Source organism: Lepus europaeus, chromosome 5 (assembly GCF_033115175.1).
Source record: "Lepus europaeus isolate LE1 chromosome 5, mLepTim1.pri, whole genome shotgun sequence".
In the NCBI taxonomy this organism is placed as follows: Eukaryota; Metazoa; Chordata; class Mammalia; order Lagomorpha; family Leporidae; genus Lepus; species Lepus europaeus.
This window is the reverse complement of record NC_084831.1, coordinates 61971652-61992474: the sequence shown is the minus strand read 5'-3', so window position 1 is coordinate 61992474 and position 20823 is coordinate 61971652. Positions and strand designations below refer to the sequence as shown.

At 36.5% G+C, this 20823-nt stretch overlaps 1 protein-coding gene across 1 annotated transcript in view; it reads right to left on the bottom strand.

The window, feature by feature from the left end:
* Positions 1–20823, bottom strand: part of LRRC7 (leucine rich repeat containing 7) — a 594815-nt gene that overhangs the window by 322308 nt on the left and 251684 nt on the right. The window lies entirely within an intron of this gene.

Sequence of the window (20823 nt, the reverse complement as noted above, 5' to 3'; positions counted from 1 at the left end):
TTAAGTATGTAAAATTTTCCATAAAATACTGGTCTTTCCCCCTACTCCATATATGATTGGATATGGAACATCTTGTGGCAAGATATTGCTAAACATTTTGATGATGGATACTCAAGAAACAAAAGATTCCTATTAGTAAAATCCCTTTCATATAGACCACCATATCTACAGAAACTCAAAACCTAGTGAAGAAGCAGAAAAGGAAAATCCAACAAGGGTGATTTATCACCGCAAAGTAAGGGCCCAAGGGAGGCATGGGGTTTGCCGCAACCCACTTTTCCTCATATAAAATTTCATCCAAAATGATTGTTGAAATATTTCTAAGTAGAAGCTAAAGAGATTTAGGAGCTCCAATACGTATGAAAGTAATGAGAAAACCTTATTCTCTTTCTTGGAAAGTCATAATATTTATAGCTTCCCTCAATAAGCAGAAGCTAACAACATGGCAATCAAGTCAGTAAGCTAATCTTTTAACTATTTCAACATTTCCCTTTAACATTCATGTATAGGCTTCTTTTCTCTCTCTTTAGATTTTTCTGTTAAGTAGCCAAACTGGATTCATTAAATGCTGCTCTGTCCCATTCTTATATTCAAAGTTTCCTGCCTTAGGATAATATTTCTTTAAATTATGCGTAAAGCAAGACATAGAAGCAACAGTAAATAAAAATGTACTGTTAAGGAAAGACTATATTGCATGGTTTTCTACTGAAAATGCAGTTGCTACTATGATGAAGATGGCACCACATTATTTGTTTAAAAACCTTGTATTATGTTGTTTACAGTTTAAATTTAAAAATTTTCATGGTAGACTATGTTGTGTTAAGATGGAATCCCAGGGACTGGTGCTGTGGTGTAGTGGATTAACGCCCTGGTCTGAAGTGCTGGCATCCCATATGGGCACCAGTTCGAGGCCTGGCTGCTCCACTTCCTGTTCAGCTCTCTGCTATGGCCTGGGAAAGCAGTGGAGGATGGCCCAAGTCCTTGGGCCCCTGCACCTATGTGGGAGACCCGGAAGAAGCTCCTGGCTCCTGGCTTCAGATCGGCACAGCTCTGGCTGCAACGGCTAATTGGGGAGTAAACCATCAGATGGAATACCTTTCTCTCTCTCTCTCTCTCTCTCTCTCTCTCTCTCTCTCTCTCTCTCCTCTCTCTGTGTAACTTTCAAATAAATAAATAAATCTTTAAAAAAAAAAAGATGGAACCCCAGCTTTATTACTACTGGCTGAGTAGTTACAAACAAATCGTTTACAGTCTCAAGGTCTTAGTTTCTTATTCTAAAAAATAGTAATTGCATGAATGATTTCATCATAAAATTATAGTGAGGGTTAAAAGAGACAATAAAGATAAAGCAATTGGAACAAGAAGTCATAATATTTTTATCGATATTTACTAGAAGTAGTAAGCAGAGGGTTCCAGTAACCAAAAGAATCATGAATCATGTCAACAAAAGAACCAGTGTAAAATGTGAATTTGTAAAATTTATGTGTCCCATGAATTAGCATGAGTTAAAATTTATCTAAGTATTTCTTATAAGGAGAGTTATGAATGCCCTCTGTTTTGCTTGACTGAGACACACTTTTTTTTCTTCATTTCTAAAGAATAACTTTGTTAGGTATAATGTACTTAATTGGAAATTTTTCTTTCAGCTTTTAAAATATGACATTCCAGGCCGGCGCCGCGGCTCACTAGGCTAATCCTCCGCCTTGCGGCGCTGGCACACCGGGTTCTAGTCCCGGTCGGGGCACCAATCCTGTCCCGGTTGCCCCTCTTCCAGGCCAGCTCTCTGCTGTGGCCAGGGAGTGCAGTGGAGGATGGCCCAAGTCCTTGGGCACTGCACCCCATGGGAGACCAGGATAAGCACCTGGCTCCTGCCATCGGATCAGCGCGGTGCGCCGGCCGCAGCACGCTACCGCGGCGGCCATTGGAGGGTGAACCAACAGCAAAAAGGAAGACCTTTCTCTCTGTCTCTCTCTCTCTCACTATCCACTCTGCCTGTCAAAAATAAAAAAAAAATTAAATAAAAAAATATGACATTCCATTCTCTCCTGGAATGCAAGGTTTCTGCTGGAAAATATGCCATTAATCTAATGAGGACTGCCTTATAATTCACATGACCTTTATCTCCTGCAGCTTCTAGAATGCTCCTTTGTGACTTTTTAAAGCTTGATTACAGTGTGCCTTGAGGAGTACCTCCTTAGGTTGAGTGCATTTGGGATTCTTTGAACTTCATGAATGTAGACACTCAAATATTCAGCTAGTATTTTATTACATGTACTTTCTGTGCCTTTCTCCATTTCTTCTCCATCTGGCACTCTTATAACACAAATGTTTGTTCACCTAATTATGTCCCATACGTGCCATAGGTTTCTTCACTCTTCTTAATTCTGTTTTGATTGAGTTCATTTACAAGATTTGTCTTCAAGTTAGGATATTTTCTTCTGATTCAACTAATCTGTTATTGTGGCTCTAAACTGTGTTTTTAATTTGTTGAATGAATTCTTCAGATAAAAAAATTTCTGTTTGGCTTTTATTTATAGTTTCTGCCTCTACTGAATTTCTCATTCTAGTTGCTATGGTTGGGATTTTATTTTAGAATTATTTATTTTTATTTGAAAGGCAGAGTTAGAGAGAGGGAGAGACAGAGAGAGATCTTCCAAGTGCTGGTTCACTTCCCTATGGCCACAACAGCCAGGGCTGGGCCAGGCCAAAGACTGGAGTCTGAACCTCCATGTGGGTCTCCCACATGGGTGAAAAGGCCTAGCACTTGGACCATCTTTGACTGCTTCCCAGGCACATTAGCTGGGAGCTGGATTGGAGGTAGAGCAGTCGGGAGTCAAACCTGCACCCATATGGGATGCTGGCACTGCAGGCAGCAGCTTAACCCATTATGCCATAGTGCCAGCTGTGGTTGGGATGTTTTAAGTGTATCCCCCAAAGCTTCATATGTTGGAAGCTTGGTCCTCAATGTATTAATATTGTGTTGTGAAACAGATGGGTCCTACTGGGTGGTATTTAAGTCATTGGGGAGCTGCCTTTACAAAGGACAAAGATAACTCTCTTGTATACCCAGAGGAAATTCTTGAAAATATGTACTTATTTATTTGAAAGGCATAGTGAAAAAGAGTTGGAGGGGGGGGGAGAGAAGTAGAGAGAGGGAGGAAAAAAGGGAAAGAGAGAAAGAAGGAATTAATTCATCCACCTGCTGGCTTATTCTCCCAGATGATTGCAACAGCCAGGTCTAGGCCAGATCAAAGCCAAGAGCCAAGACCTTCTTCTTGGTCTCCTTTATGGGTGCCAGGGGTTCAGTATTGGGGCCATCTTCTGCTGACTTATGAGACACTTCAGTAGGAAGTTGGATCAGAAGTGGAGCAGCTGGGACTCAGATCAGCTCTTTGATATGGGTTGTCAGAGACAAGCAGCAGATCAACTCACTGTGCCATATCACCAGCTCCCAAGGAATATCTTTTATCAATGCTTTTGTAGATGCAAAGTTTTTGCAATTAGCTCTGGAAACATTTTTAAGAAGGAATGAATCCCACCTCATCACAATTTGAAAGTATAAGGTTTTTTTCAAGAGATGAAATCATTATAGTTGTTTTTTTTTTGGAACAACTAGAAAATAGTGCAATATTGAATTATGGTGGCTTAGGCTATCTCGACTGTCAGTTTAACATTCTGTAGGTAGGCATAGTTTTTATATCCTACAATACTAAGCATACTAAATGGCAATTTGGAGTTATAATTATACATTTAATGTGACTTGAACATTTTCAATTACTTCTGCTCCTATGTTGCTATTTAATAAAATTGTTTCCTAAAGAAAACCATTCCATGATTATCACTCTAACGTCTTTAGTTGTAGTACAGTTGTTCTAATAATTATGTGATGAAATATTGGAAATTTGAATATGTGGTGTATATGATGACATATTATAAATTCATGGGACTTTCATAAAAACTTATGAAGCATTTGAAAATGTTGGCATTTGATATACCCTTAAGGAAAATGTAACAGCAGATTTGAAGCTGGACTAACTCAAAACATCATAACTCATGATGTTCTAGACATTTGGCACATATGATAAATATTGGGTACAATAAAAACATGTGTGCATTGATTCTCAACATAACCAATAAAATCTCAACTATAAGAATGAAAGTAAAAAGATTTAAAATAAGCAAACTAACAATGAAACTCAAGGATCAAGAATATAAAAGAATAAATTAAATGCCAAATTAGTAGAAGGGAGGAAATAATAATCATCAGAACAAAAATAAATAAACTGAGACTAAAGAAAGGATAAATAAAACAAAAAATCATTTTTAAAAAAACAAAACTGACAAACCCATTGTTAGACTAAGTTAAAAAATGCTTTTTAAAAAAAATTATAATTAGACTTGCAATGTAATCCAGCAATCCCATATATAACATTGGCTATACACCCGAAAGACCTGAACACATCATATCAAAGAGATAACTGCACCACTATGTTTATAGCAAAACCATTCACAATAGCCAAAATATGGAATTAACCAAGGTGTCCATTACCAGATAAGTGGATAAAGAAAATGTGATATATATACACAATGGAATATTATTTAGCTATAAAAAATTCTGACACTTAATCCTATTTATATGATCAGTTACACACTTAATACGATCACTTTAACATGTAAAATGGCATTAGGATTAAGTGTCAAAGGGATCACATAAATAAGACCAAAATCTGGTAATAGCAATAGATATAATTAGAAAGGAGAGAATGATCCAACATGGGAAACAGGCCACATAGCAGACTCATAGAATGACAAATTCCCTAAACTGCACTCTGACCTTAGAATCAGACCTCAAGGCATTCAGATCTGGCTGAAAAGCCCATGAGAGCATTTCAGGCATGGAAAGCCAAGACATGGTGGCAAAAAATGATCTACATGAAAGACCTCTGTGAGTGAGATCCCAGTGGAAAGAAGGGGACATCATAGAAGGATGTACTTTTCTCTGAAGGGAGGAGAGAACTTCTACTTTATATAAATATAATTAAAAATGAATCTTAATGAAGAATGGGATGGGAGAAGGAGGAGGAGGTGGGACGGGAGTGGGGAAAGGAGTACAGGTATGGGGGGAAGAACTGCCATATCCCTAATGCTGTACCTATGAAATTAATATTCATTAAATAAAAGCTTTCTAAAAAATAAAATTCTACCATTTGCATAAAAATGGATGCAACTAGATGATATGAAATGTAGTGAAAAACCTGGACACGTAAAGACAAATACTGGATGTTCCTCCTTATTTGTGGGAGCTAAGATTAAAAAAGCAGAAAAGCAAAAAAAGAAATAAATGTCTGTGTGTATCAGTATTGCTGCAAATATAGTTTTGTCAAACTTTGTTTTACATGATTGTCAAAGAAATGGCTAGGAATGATTTACTACTATAATTTTAGTGACCTATGATTGCTTTTAAAATTTATTATATGTGAGTGAAATTGCCATCTTTTCATATGAGTATTTTTTATAACCCTTGTTTATACTTCTGCTGAACTATGGTATTTTCACTGTTTACTTGTTGAACTGTTTATTAGAGGAACATTAAATTTCTGACTATAATGTAAATAAAAATATGTTATAAAAAAGACGGAATGCCCAAATAAAACAAGAGATAAACAATGAGACATTACAACTAATACCACAAAATGCAAAATAGTATGATTGATTTTTATGAAAAACTATCAATGAATTGTAAAACCTAAAAGAAATGAGTAAGATCCTAAATACATATAAGTTACCAACATTGAGCCATAAAGACAACGAAGCCATAAACAGACCAATAACAAGAAATTTAATTGATTACTAATAAAAATTCTCCTAAAAAGACATGCCAGGATTGGATGGATCCACTACTGAATTTTCCCAGTATTTTAACGAAGTGCTAACATTAGTTCTCTTCAAACTGTTTAGAAAAACTAACGATAATTCTTCCAAATGCATTCTAAAAGATTCAAGTATTAATCTGATACAAAATCATACAAAGTAAAACAAAAATAAGTAAATATAATATGCAGGGGAAAATTATACTAAGGCAGTTAAAGAACTGTGCAATGTAAACTGTGAAAAGACTAATAAAAGAAATTGAAGAGGACACCAATAAAGTGGAAAGACATCCCATCTTTATGGACTGGAACGATTAATAATCTATTAAATTAATTAAAATTTATTAATTAAAATAATTAATTTTTGTTAAAAATCCATACTCACTTACAGAGTCAATGTATTTTCTATCAAAATATGGCTGATATTCTACACAGAAACAGAAAAAAGAAAGCCAACAAAATTTATATCACAAAAACTTCAAATAGCTAAAGCAATAATCAGCAAATTAAGTCTAATGGCATCATAATATCTGACTTTGAAACACACTCAAATCTATTGTAACTGAAACTGCATGGTACTAGCATAAAAGCAGACATACAAATAAATGAAATAAAGAAATGATATCAGAAATAAGTCCATGTAATTACAACTGATATTCAACAAAGACAACCAGAATATATTGAAGAAATAACAATCTTCTCAACAAAGGATAATGAGAAACCGGATATCCTTATGCAGAAGAATAAAACTTGAACTCTTGTCTCTCAGAGTATATAAAAATTAACTCAAAATGAATACAGCACTTAAACGTAAGGCTTGGAATTCTGAAAATGCTAGAAGAAAACATAGGGAATATACTTCAAAAGAATTTTTGGTTATAATCACAAAAATACAGATAACAAAAAATTTTAAATAGGCAAATGGAATTAGATTGAATTAAAATTTTCTGCACAACAAAGGAACCAATCAGCATTGTGAAGTGAAAAGCTACAGAATAAGAATTCGTGTTGTGGCATAATGGCTTAAGCCATGGCCTGCAACACCATCATCCCAGATGGGCACCATTCAAGTCCCAGCTGCTCCACTTCTGATCCAGCTCCCTGCCTATGCACCTTGGAAAGCAGAAGAAGATGGCCCAAGTGCTTGGGCTCTTGCATCAATGTGGGATATCCGGAAGAAGCTCCAGGCTACTGACTTTGGCCTAGCCCATCCCTGGTAATTGCAGCCATTTGGGGAGTGAACCAGCAGATGGAAGATCTAGCTCTCTTTCTCTGTACTCTGCCTTTCAAATAAATAAAATAAATCTTTTTTTTAAAAAAGCTACAGAATAGTAGAAAATATTTTCAAACTATTCACCTGCTAGAAGAGTAATATCCAGAACATGCAAACATAAGGAACTCACATACTGAACATTAAAAAGGGACAAATGACCTGAGCAGATATTTCTTAAGAGAGAACACACAAATATCCAATAGCTTTATGAAAAAAAAAGTTCATCATCACTAATTACAAATGAAATGCAAGTAAAAACCACATGGAATTATCATCTCACTCCAATTAGAATGACTACTAAGAGAAAGACAAAAAAAAATTGGCAAATAGTAAAAATGAAGAGAAAGGGGGAATTCTCAAATACTTTTGGTGGGAATGTAAATTAGCACAGTCATTAGGGAAAACAGTATGGATGTTTTTCAAAAATAGAAATGGCTACATAATTCTATATTGAAGTTATGGAATCAACTTATATCCATGATTGAATGAATGGATACGAAAATATGGGGTGTATATATGTACATATATATATACACAATAGAATATCATGTACCCTTAAAAATAGAATGAAATTCTATAATTTGTGGCAACATGGATAATCCTGTGGGGCATTATGTTAAGTGAAATAAGTCAAGCCGAGAAAGAATAATACCACATATACTTTTATGTGGAAGGTACAAAAGTTGATATCACAGAAGTAAGAAGTATAACACTGATTACAAATTTAGAAAGTGTGGAGGAAGAAGGGGATGGAGAGAGAATGATTACAGGCTATGGAGTATAATGGAAAAGAATGGATAATTCCTTATGTTCTACAGCATAGTAGAGCAACTATGGTTAACAACAAATAACGTGCGGCTGGTGCTGTACGGCAGCAGGCTAAAGCCTCAACCTGCAGCATCAGCATCCCACATGAGTGTCAGTTCATATCTCAGCTACTCCTCTTCTGATCCAGCTCTCTATTTATGGCCTGGTAAAGCAGTGGAAAGTGCTGGGTCCCTGTACCCACGTGGGAGACCGAGAAGAAGCTCCTGGATCCTGGCTTCAGATTGGCTCAGCTCCCATCATTGTGGCCATCTGGGGAGTAAACCAACAGATGGAAGACCTCTCTGTCTCTCCATCTCTTTGTCATTAACTCTGCCTCTCAAATAAATAAATCATAAAAAACAACTAATAACATATTTCAAAACAGGATATTTTTAAATTATTACAACATAGAGAAATAATAAATATTTGTGGTTATGGATATGTCAGTCATCCTGTTTTGATCATTATATACTACATACATGTATAGAAATGTTAAGTTGACTTCATAAATATGTACAATTATGTCAATTAACATTTTTAAGAATAAAAAATAAATAATAATGGATAAGTTCCCAAATTTTGGAATAGACCAAACATCCAGGCCCGAGAAGCTTAAAGTCTTCAAATAGCTTCAACCTAAAGAGGACCTCACTGAAAAACATAATGAAAAGACAAAAACCAAAGATAAAGAGAGAATTCTGAAAATATTAAGAGGAAGGAGATTCCTCATAATCAAGGGAACCCCCTTTAGATTATCAGCAGAGTTCTCAGAAGAAATCTAGCAAGGCATGAGTCAGTACAAAAATATACTAAAAATTCTTAAATAAAAGCCCACATCAACCAAGAATATTTTATCTGGCAAACGACCTTCAGAAATGAATGACACCTAAAATACTCCAAGATAACCAATAGCTGAAGGAATTCAACAGCGTTAGATCAGTCTTACAAGAAATGCTAAAGAGACTTATTCAAATTGAAATAAAAGGATGGTAATTAGTAACTTGAAAATATAAATGTTTAAAACTCCTTGATAAATCTAACTATATAGCCAAATTCAGACCACTTTCATATTATAATAGTAATATGTAAATCAATTTTACTCTAATATAAAGATTAAAAACTGAGACTGGTATTATGGTGCAGCAGGTTAACTGCTGCCTGCAATGCTCACATTCCACATGAGTACCAGTTCAAATTCCGGATGCTCCACTTCCAATACAGCTCCCTGCTAATGTGCATGGGAAAGCAGAAAAAATGGTCTAAGTATTTGGGCCCCTGAAGCTCCATGGAGACTTAAGTGAACCTCTTGGCTTTGGCCTGATCCATCCCTGGACACTGTAGCCATTTGGGGAGTAAAACAGTAGATGGAAGATCTCTGTCTCTCCCTCTCTTTTCTGCCTCACCCTTGCTCTGTAACTCTGCTTTCAAAATGAAAAAAAAATCTTAAAACAACTTTAAAAATGAAAATGTAGAGATGTTTATGTTCTGCAAGTGAAGTTACTCTCAGCTCAACATAGAGGGTTATACTATAATAAGTTTTATATGTACTTGTGTTAATCACAAATCAAAAATCTTGATGGGAATGGAAGGGGAGAGCGAGTGGGAAAGGGGAGGGTTGCGGGTGGGGGGGAAGTTGTGTGGGGGGGAAGCCTTTGTAATCCATAAGCTGTACTTTGGAAATTTATATTCACTAAATAAAAAAAAAATTAAGCACATCAATAAAAAAAAGTCTATCATTGATGCACAAAATATAAATGAAAGGAGTCAAACATACTGCCATAGAAAGTCATCAAATTACAAAGGAAAACAACAGAGGAGAAGGTAAAGAACAAAGGAACTCTGAAAAAGTCAGAAAATAACAAAAGAAATGGTAATAGAATCTCTTAATTATTAATAATTACTTAAATACAAATGGATTAAATTATCCAATCACAAGACATAGAGCATCTGAGTGGATAATAATAATACCTAACTATTTTTTGCCTGCAAAAGGCAATCTTTATCTTTTGAGACATTTGCAAATAACTAAATAGTTGAAAGTAAAAGAATGGAAAAAGATATCACATGCAAATAGAAACCATAAGAAATCAGAAATGGTTTTGTTTACTTCAGACAAAATAAACTTTTTTGGTGATATATATTTTAAAAAATTTTTATAAATGATTTTTTATTTAAAGACAACATATTTCATGTAGAATAGTTTTAATAGAATAAAGATACTTAAAGTCAAAAATATCATGAGACAAAGAAGGTAATTATATAATGATAAAAGTGTCAATCATGATGAGGGTATAGCAATTATAAATATATATGCATCCAATATGAGAATGCCTAAATATATGAAGCAATAATTGATATTTTGAAAGGAGAAATAGACATAAATATAGCAACAAAGAGAATTTCAACATTCCATTTGCAAAAATATATAGATCATCCAGACAGAAGATAATGAAACATTGGACTCAAAATACAGTTTCTGGTAGATACCTGCTAAACATTGTATCTAACAGCTACAGAATACATGATAGTCTCAAGAATGCATGAAACATTATTCAGTGAAATTATATGCACAGCCACAAAACACATCTTAGCAAATTTAAGATTACTGAGATAATATCAAAACTTTTCTAACAATGATATAAAACTGGAAATCAATAGCAAGAGGAAAACAAGAACATTCACAAATATGTGGAAATTAAATAGCATACTCCAGAGTAAACAACAGGTCAAAGAAGAAATCAAAATCAAAATATCTTGAAACTGAAAATTAAAACACGAAATACCACACCCATGGGAAGCAGCAAAATTAGTTCTAACAGGGAAGTTTATCATGGTAGATAACTATCTTAAGTGAAAAAGGAGATGTCAAATAAGCAAACTTCATACCTCTAGGAACTAGAGAAAGAGCAGACTAAGCCCAAAGTTAGCAGCAGGAAGGCAACAAATATTAGACTAAAATTAAGTGAATGGAAAACAAACAAACAAAAAAAAACATAAAATTACAATGAAACTAAAAATTAATTTTGAAAAAGTAAACAAAATTGACAGTCTTATGGCTAGGTATAAAGAAACTCAATAATTATAAAATCTGAAATTAATAAGAATACATACCTGACATCCCTCAAATACAAAGGATCATGAGAGAATATTATAAATAATCTTATGCCACAAAAACTGGCTGATCTAGAAGTGATAGATAAATTCTTAGAAATGTACAACCTACCGAGACTGAATCATGAAGAAATAGAAAATCTGTTATATGTAACTAGAAAGGAGACTAAATCAGTAATCAAAAACCTCCCAACAATAATAACCTCATGATCCTATACTTTACTCTGAATTCTACAAAGCATTTAAAGAAGAGTTAATATCAATCTGTCTCAAACATTTCCAAGAAACTTTAGAGAAGGGAGCACTTCCAAACTCAACTTAAGTCCAGCATTACTATGATATAAAAAGCCAGGCAAGGATACTACAAAAAAGGAAATTATAGACCTTCATTCTTATGAGCATAGATGCCCAAATCCTTGACATAATACTGGTAAACTAAATTCAACAGTACATTAAAAGATTATACACCATGATCAAAGGAGATTTATCTGTAGATTGCAAAGATAAACATCTTCAAATCAATAAATGTGATAGCCTACACTCAGAGAATGAAGGAAAATATAATGGGATCATTTGAATAGATACAGGTAAAATATTAGAGAATTCAAAATGTTTTCATGGTAAAAACTCTCAACAATTTTGTTTAGAAGGAATGTACCTCAATACAACAATGGAAATACTCAACAAATTCACTGTTATCATCACACTCAGTGGCAAAAATCTGGAGGCTTTGCTTTTTAAGATCAGGAACAAGGTAAGGATGCTTACTTTCACCATTTCTATTCAACATAGTATTAAGTTATGGTCAGAGAAACTGAGAAAAAGATATAAATGGTAACTAAATAAGAAAAGGAAGTAAAATCATTTCTCGTTGGATAACATGATTTCATATACACAAAACTCCAAAGAATGCATAAAGAAGTTAGATATTCAGTAAAGTACAAAAATTAACATATTAAAAATAAATTATTTTTCTATACAACTTACTGTAAAGGAGGTTAGGAAAACAACCCATTTGCAAATGTATCCAAAGGAATCCAGCACTTAGGAAAAAGAAAACCAGAGAAGTGAAAGAGCTGTGTTTTAAAAACTGTAAAGTATTTAAAAAAGAAATTGAAGATGACACAAACAAATGGAAAAAATCTCAAATTTATGGATGGGAAGAATTAAGATTATTAAAGTGTTCGTGCCACCCAAATGATTGCAGATTTAATGGAATACCTACAAAATTTTGGGTTTTTTTTTTTTTTACTTAAAAATCTAAAATTTTTTATCTAAATTTTTTTTACCTAAAATCTTTTAGGTATTTTTGCTTCCACAAAAGCTGATATATGCACAAATGGTACAGAATAGAGAACCTAGAAATAAACCTACATATCTGCTAATTAATGAAATCATCAACAAATGTGCCAGAATGCACAGTATGGGAAAAGGACAAGCTTTACAAAAACTGGTACTGGGAAAACTGGATATCCACATGCAAAAGAATGAAGTCAGATCCTTGTTTTAGACACAGAAATCAATTCAAAATGGATTCAAGACTTGTACATTAACCTCACAGAAGAAATAAGTGTAAAGATCATTAATGCTGGATTTAGCAATAATTTTTTGGATATGACATCAAAAGCACAGGAACTAAAATAAATAAGCAGGACTGTCTCAAATTTAAAAGTTTCTATGTAGAAAATAATCAATAAGAAAATGGAACCTTTGAAGTGGGAGAAAATATTACAAACCATATATCTGCTATAGGAGATAATATCAAAAAGATACAAGAAATTCATAAATTCAATAACAAAAATAAGACAAAATAAAATGACTAAATTTAAAAAATAGGAAAAAAAGGTCAGATGTTGTGGCAATCATTTAAGCACTAGCTTAGGATGCCTGTATCTCACAACAAAGCAATGGTTCAAGTCCAGGCTACTCTGCTTCCAATGTAGCTCCCTGCTAATGTGCCTGGGAAGCATCAGAGGATGGCTCAAGTACTTGTGTCTGGAACATCCACATGGGAGATTCAAATGGACTTCCAGGTTCCTGACTTTTGCTGGTTGTTGCAGTCATTTGGATACTGAACTAGCAGATGGAAGATTTCTCTCTCTCTCTCTCTGTTGCTCTTTGTCTTTTTCTGTCTCTGTCTACCTCTCTTTTATTTTGCCTTCCGAATAAATGAATATTTCAGTTTTTACTATCACAGTGAACTAAAAAAATTTCCAAGTAACAGTAAAATGAAATGAGTTTTATTGGCATTGTTTTTCATATGCAAATGAAACCTTTTTGATTTATTGTCTGCTAATACTAACTGATAGAATCAAAAAGGGAAAGAAAGATCTAACATGGGAAGTGGGATACACAGCAGACTCATAGAATGGCAGACGTCCTAAACAACACTCTGGCCTCAGAATCAGCCCTTAAGGCATTCGGATCTGGCTGAAGAGCCCATGAGAGTATTGTAGGCATGGAAAGCCAAGATACCATGGAAAAGAAAAAAAGGGAGGAAAAAACCCAAAGGGGCTGGTGGTAGTGGGGTTTTTAAGTACAATTTCAAAGGCAAAACAAACTTGACAATCAGATTGGCATTCAGTTACCAGGTGGGGACAAAATCCATCAAAAGACCTGATTTATAATTCTTCATCCTGTCTGGCCTGCTCATGATAAAACAAAAAACCATCAGAAGTGTGGGATAGGTAATTTGTTTTCACAATAAGCCGTAAGTTCAGGAAGAGCTCCCTTGCTATTCTCAGGGTAAACTTGTTGATTCTGAAGGAAGGAGGGCAGGCTGTTTGCTCTTGCTAAAGAAACCAATTTGGGGAAGGAAGCAAATATTTTACACTACAAATTCTATTGGGACCACCCTGACTACCTATTAACCCACATGACTCCTCACAATACCACTTAGGATGGCCAGTATCAAAAAGTCAAAAGATGGGGGGATGGAGGGACTGCCTTGCGGTTCACTGGGTTAAGCCTCTGCTTGATGCCAGCATTCCATATTGGAGTCCTGGTTTGGGTCCTGGCTTCTCTGCTTTAGGTCCAGTGTTCTACTCATGTGTTGGGAAGACAGAGTAGGATGATCCCTGTGCTTAGTCCCTGCTGTTAGTAAAATGGCACAGTCTCATCTATGGTGCGATCTGCACCCCAGACACCATCCTAGGCTCTAGCCCCTGCCGCCATTGATGGAAGCCAGGTGACCACATGGCCCATCCACCGGTGTCATCTCCACCCCTATCCTAATGGGATTCACTGCTCCTACTTCCCTGCTCATCCCCAACAAGTTTTAAAAGGACCTGTTCCCAAACACATGGCTCTCTTTTGCGCTGTCTCCTGATCTCTCTGTCTCTGTCTCTCTGTCTCTTGATTTCTCTGGATCTTTCTTTTACACTCTCCTCTTTTTCCCTCTTCACCCCTTCCCTCCCGTCTGTCAGGTTTCCCGCAATAAACGCTTTCCCTTACTCCAGTGTTTGGTGTGTTTTGTGGTGGCCTTACACCTGCCACTTACATGAGAGACCCTGATGGAGTTCCAGGTTCCTAGTTACAGCATAGTCTAGCCCTGGATATTATGGCCACTTGGGAAGTAAACCAGTTGGTGGAAGATTTCTGTGTGTTTTCACTGTTATTCTGCTTTTCAAATTAAAAAAATAAATCTTCTTTAAACAAGATGACAAGCATGGGTGAGAAAGGAGAACTCCCCCCCATACTATGGTAAATTTACACAGCCATTATAAACAATGTGAAAGATTTGCAAACAATTAAAAATTGAACTACCATATGGTACAGAAATTCCACTTTTGGATATCTACCCAAAGGAAATAAAATATCTGTCTCAAAGGGATTTCTGCAATTTTATATTTATTGCCACATTACAATAGCCAAGCTCTGGAACATGGAAATAAAAAAGTAAAACATACATGAATACTGTACTGAGTGAAATAATCTTCACACAAAAAGATAATTTTTGTACCATGTCACTGATACAGAAAATCAAAAAAGTCAAACTTAGATAAAGAGTAGAAAGATGATTATCAGGCACTTGGTGGGGGTGGTTTTGGAAGGGAATTGAGAAGTAGGTCAAAAGATAAGCCCAGTTCTCCTAACATTCTTCTGAGGGAGGAAATGGGAGGAGTCAGATGGGTTAAGAAGCAGTCATGTAGTCCTGGTGGAAATTTAGGGTAAAAAAATCCTTGTTTTCCCCTTTAGCCAAGTCAACAGTATCTGCCCCATTCCTAAGGCATTCCCAATTTTACCATGAGAATAGCAAGGGGCTGGTGATTCCATCCTCCTGAGCTCACAGTTTATTGTAAAAACAAGTTACCCACCCCCACCATTCTGCATGACTTTTTTGTTTTATGAGCAAGCCAGACAGGGCAAATAAGATTGTAAATCAGGTCTTTTGTTTTTTTTTTTTTTTTTCCCATCTTGTAACTGAACGTCAAGCTGATAATTTTTTACTCTTGCCCAAATTGTGCTTAAAAACCTCACTACCACCAGCCCTTTGGGTAAAACAGTGAGGATTAAAGAATGGAAGAGGTTTAAGTGAAGATGCAAGGAGAGGAATTGCCAGTTGGGTATACAGACAACTCCATCTAAAGCCTCTGCTGCAAGTAACTAGGAGACTGCTGGGGAACAGGAGCCCAAAAGTTTTATTTGGGATGAAAGAAATAACAGTACGCTGGGGGGCGGAGCCAAGATGGTGGATAGTGAGGGCACGCACCGATAGTCCGGGAAAAGATAGTTTAATAAAAGTGGAGTTACTGTAGCCTCAGGAAAAGAATCAAGAAAAAAACTGCAGAGGAAACGCTTCTGGATCTAGTGGATGTGACACAGAGGACCTACGGGGAGCCCACCGCATGGAAGCCCAGCCGCAGTAGCCGAGCCACAGAATGTCGCCAGCGTGGGAACAGGAGGTAAGACAAAAACCTCAGAAACCCGAGACATTGGCGGGGAAAGGCAGAACGAGGACTGAGGCCCCACTGGGGAAATTTCACCAGGCTGACTGTAGCAGAGAAAAAAAAAAAAAAACGAATAAATAAGGGGAACCAGCAGGGACACTAGCCTCTCTCTCCACTCACCTTACAAAGCCGAGCAAGACAAAGAGCAGGCGCCATTTTACATATGTAAAGTGGCAACCACGAGTAGCCAAGCAGAAAAACTTGACTCTGGTCGGGAAAAATAACAGGAAGTTAGAATCTAGTGAAAGTAGGTGGAGCTAACGATCTGAGACTGTGAAAATCCGAGGAGGGGTGAGCGAAAACACCGAGTACAAAAACTCGGTAACCTTGGGACTGTGGAGAAATTTTTTTTTTTTTTTTGACAGGCAGAGTGGACAGTGAGAGAGAGAGACAGAGAGAAAGGTCTTCCTTTTGCCGTTGGTTCACCCTCTAATGGCCGCCGTGGTAGCGCGCTCCGGCCGGCGCACTGCGCTGTTCCGATGGCAGAAATTTGAGAACACACTGAGGGCTGCATAAACTCTTTGTGTGGTCCCAGGGGTAGATCAAACGAATACCCACAGAGGCCAGATTTCAACTACCCTCAATTCCACTCAGCTGTGTGGAATTACTACCCAAAAGAGTAAAAAAAAAAATAAGAAAGAAAAAAGAAAAAGAAAAAGAAAAAAAAAAGAGCTAGCAAGGGAGAGAACAATCTGGGTGAGTAAACTTTGGCACACCCTTAAACCTGAAGAATCAAACAGAGCTCTCTGGCCACATCCATCACAGCCTCTAAGGATCCATCAAAGCAGACAGCCCACTTAATCTAGAGGCACAGTATACGAGAAAAAAACACCACAGCCAAAAAACCATAAATTATCTCCAAAATGCCAAACAACAAACACAGAAACCGAGGTAACAAGAGCAACGAAGACACTATGATGCCCCCAAATGAACAAGATACCCCAATTCAAGATTATGAAGATGAAGAGATAGAGGAAATGCAAGAAGCGGATCTCAAAAAGTTGATAAGAACATTAAGAAGTTCTCAAAAACAAATTCTTGAACTATAGAAATCCTTAATTGACAAGATAGAAAATCTCTCTCGTGAAAATGAAATATTAAGGAGGAATCAAAATGAAATGAAACAACTAGTAGAACATGAAACTGTGATAGTGACGAGAAACCATAATGAAATGAAGAACTCAATAGATCAAATGACAAACACATTAGAGAGCCTTAAAAACAGAATGGGTGAAGCAGAAGAGAGAATATCAGACTTAGAAGACAGAGAACAGGAAAGGAAACAGGCAAACCAAAGAAAAGAAGAGGAAATCAGAAATCTAAAAAATATTGTCGGGAATCTACAGGATACTATTAAAAAACCTAACATTCGGGTTCTAGGAGTTCCTGAAGGCATGGAGAGGGAGACAGGATTAGAAGGCCTTTTTAGTGAGATACTAGCAGAAAATTTCCCAGGTTTGGAGAAGGACAGAAACATCCTAGTACAGGAAGCTAGTAGAACCCCTAATAAACATGACCAAAAGAGACCCTCACCACGACACATTGTAATTAAACTTACCACAGTGAAACATAAAGAAAAGATCCTAAAATGCTCAAGAGAGAAACGTCAGATTACTCTCAGAGGATCTCCAATTAGACTCACAGCTGACTTCTCATCAGAAACCCTACAAGCTAGGAGGGAATGGTGAGATATAGCCCAGGTACTAAGAGAGAAAAACTGCCAGCCCAGAATATTATATCCTGCAAAGCTCTCATTTGTGAATGAAGGTGAAATAAAGACCTTTCACAGCAAACAGAAATTGAAAGAATTTGTCGCCACTCATCCTGCCCTGCAAAAGATGCTTAAAGATGTGTTACACACAGAAACACAGAAACACGGTCATCAATACGAAAGAAGGTAAAGGAAGGAAACCTCACAGCAAAAGATCACAGGAATCTCAAAGCATATATTAGAAAATATCTTTGGCAAATGGCAGGGCTAAGTTACTCCTTCTCAATAGTCACATTGAAGTTAATGGCTTGAACTGTCCAGTTAAAAGACACCGATTGGCTGATTGGGTTAAGGAACAAAACCCATCTTTTTGCTGCCTACAAGAAACACTTCTTTCCAACAAGGATGCATACAGCCTGAAAGCGAAAGGCTGGAAAAAGATATACCATGCCAACAGAAATGAAAAAAGAGCGGGCGTAGCCATCTTAATATCGGACAACATAAACTTTACCACAAAAACTGTTAGGAGAGACAAAGAGGGGCACTATTTAATGATTAAGGGATCCATTCAACAGGAAGATATAACGATTATCACTGTATATGTACCTAATTACAGGGCACCAGCTTATTTAAAAGACTTGCTAAGAGAATTAAAGGGAGACTTACACCCCAATACAATAGTACTGGGGGACTTCAATACTCCACTCTCAGAGATAGACAGATCAACAGAACAGAAGATCAACAAGGAGACAGCAGATTTAAACAATACTATAGCCCAAATGGATCTAACAGATATCTACAGAACATTTCATCCTACATCTAAAGACTTTACATTCTTCCCAGCAGTACATGGAACCTTCTCTAGGATTGACCGCATACTAGGCCATAAAGCAAGTCTCAGCAAATTCAAAAGAATTAGAATCTTACTATGCAGCTTCTCAGACCACAAAGGAATGAAGTTGGAAATTAGCAACTCAGGAATCCCTAGAGCACGTGCAAACACATGGAGATTGAACAACATGATCCTGAATGAACAATGGATCATAGAAGAAATTAAAAGAGAAATCAAGAATTTTTCTGGAAGTAAATGAGGATAAAAGCACAACATACCAAAACCTATGGGATACAACAAAAGCAGTGTTAAGTGGAAAGTTTATATCAATAGGTGCCTACATCAACAAATTGGAAAGGCACCAAATAGATGAGCTTTCAAGTCATCTCAAGGATCTAGAAAATCTGCAGCAAACCAAACCCAAACCCAGTAGGAGAAGAGAAATAATTAAAATCAGAGAAGAAATCAACAGGATAGCCATAGCCTTGGCAACTCATGACTAGAGCCTAGGGAGATTACTGACACCATAAAAAAGTGTGTCAAATTGTTAAATCAACAACAGGAGTCACTGTGTACTTACATCTCATGTGGGATCTGTCCTTAATGTGTTGTCTAATGCGAAGTGATGCTGTAACTAGTACTAAAACAGTTTTTTACACTTTGTGTTTCTGTGTGGGTGCAAACTGATGAAATCTTTACTTAGTATATACTGAATCGATCTTCTGTATATAAAGATAATTGGAAATGAAAACCTGGTGTTTATTGAAAATTGCATAGAAAATTAATTATTTTTTAAAAAATATCATGTAGGATCTCTGTCTTTAATGTGCTGTACACTGTTACTTAATGCTATAACTAGTACTCTAACAGTATTTTTTCACTTTGTGTTGCTATGTGAGGGCAAACTGTTGAAATCTTTACTTAATATATACTAAACTGATCTTCTGTATATAAAGAGAATTGAAAATGAATCTTGATGTGAATGGAAGGGGAGAGGGAGCAGGAAAGGGGAGGGTTGCGGGTGGAAGGGAAGTTATGGGGGGGAAGCCATTGTAATCCATAAACTGTACTTTGGAAATTTATATTCATTAAATAAAAGTTTAAAAAAAAGAAATAAGATTATGCTTGCATTCTGATTAGAAAAATCAAGTAGAGAGGAACTTCTTAATGACACAGTAGAGAACATGGTGGCTTTCTGGAGTAATATTCTTGAATAGGCAAGAAAGGATAATTATTCAGTGGAGAGATTGGCTCCAGGGAAGGACATCAATAGTTCACTTGTACTAACAGGCGGAAATCAGAGAATATGAGTACAGATGTTGGTAGATGGGTAGATATGATGTTGAAAACTTGGAAATTTCTTTCTGAAAGCTTCAGTGTTCTCTATGAAGTAGTGTCAGTTGCCATGAAATTGAGCAAAGAGGTGTGGTGGACTGAAGACAGAGGAGATGTGGTATTGTCACTAGGATGGAAGGAGAGTCAAGGAACTAGGGAAGTATAAAACTGTTCTTGGGAAATGTTAAGGCTGCTCTTCCAATTATGAATTTGATGTGATATCAATCAGTTTAACTATTTTTTTTTCTAGCTACTTTTCAGAAATAGCTAAAAAGTTGAGTTCAGCCAGGATTATAATTTTCTTGAGCAGGCACAGAGACTTTGTAGAGGAGCAAGTGAGTCAAAATCCCACAGGGGATAAGTTGATGACTGATCATATAATCCAAAGCATGAAAAAAAGGAGAGAGAAAACATCAAGGTTGTGGGAGCTTAGGGTATGCATAGAAAGTGGTCTGTTAATGCATTGGTGGTTTTGATGGAGTTTATGATGGAATTCTTTTTTAAAATTTTTTTATTATTTTTTGTTTTTGACAGGCAGAGTTAGTGAGAGAGAGAGAGAGAGAAAGGTCTTCCTTTTTCCGTTGGTTCACCCCAAGTGACCGCTACAGCTGGTGAGTTGCGGCCTGCGTGCTGCGTGGACATGGGCCATCCTCCACTGCACTCCTGGGCCACAGCAGAGAGCTGGCCTGGAAGAGGAGCAACCGGGACAGAATCCGGTGCCCCGCCCGGGACTAGAACCCGATGTGCCGGCACTGCAGGCAGAGGATTAGCCTATTGAGCCGTGGTGCTGACCTATGATGGAATTCTATAAAGGATGTTCTGGAAAGATAGGAGTATGGGATATAGAATGGAATTCTCTGTTGACAATTTCCTGATTTTCCTGACAATACCTAGGTTAAAGCTATGAAAACAATGGGAACTCACTAAGTGCTTAT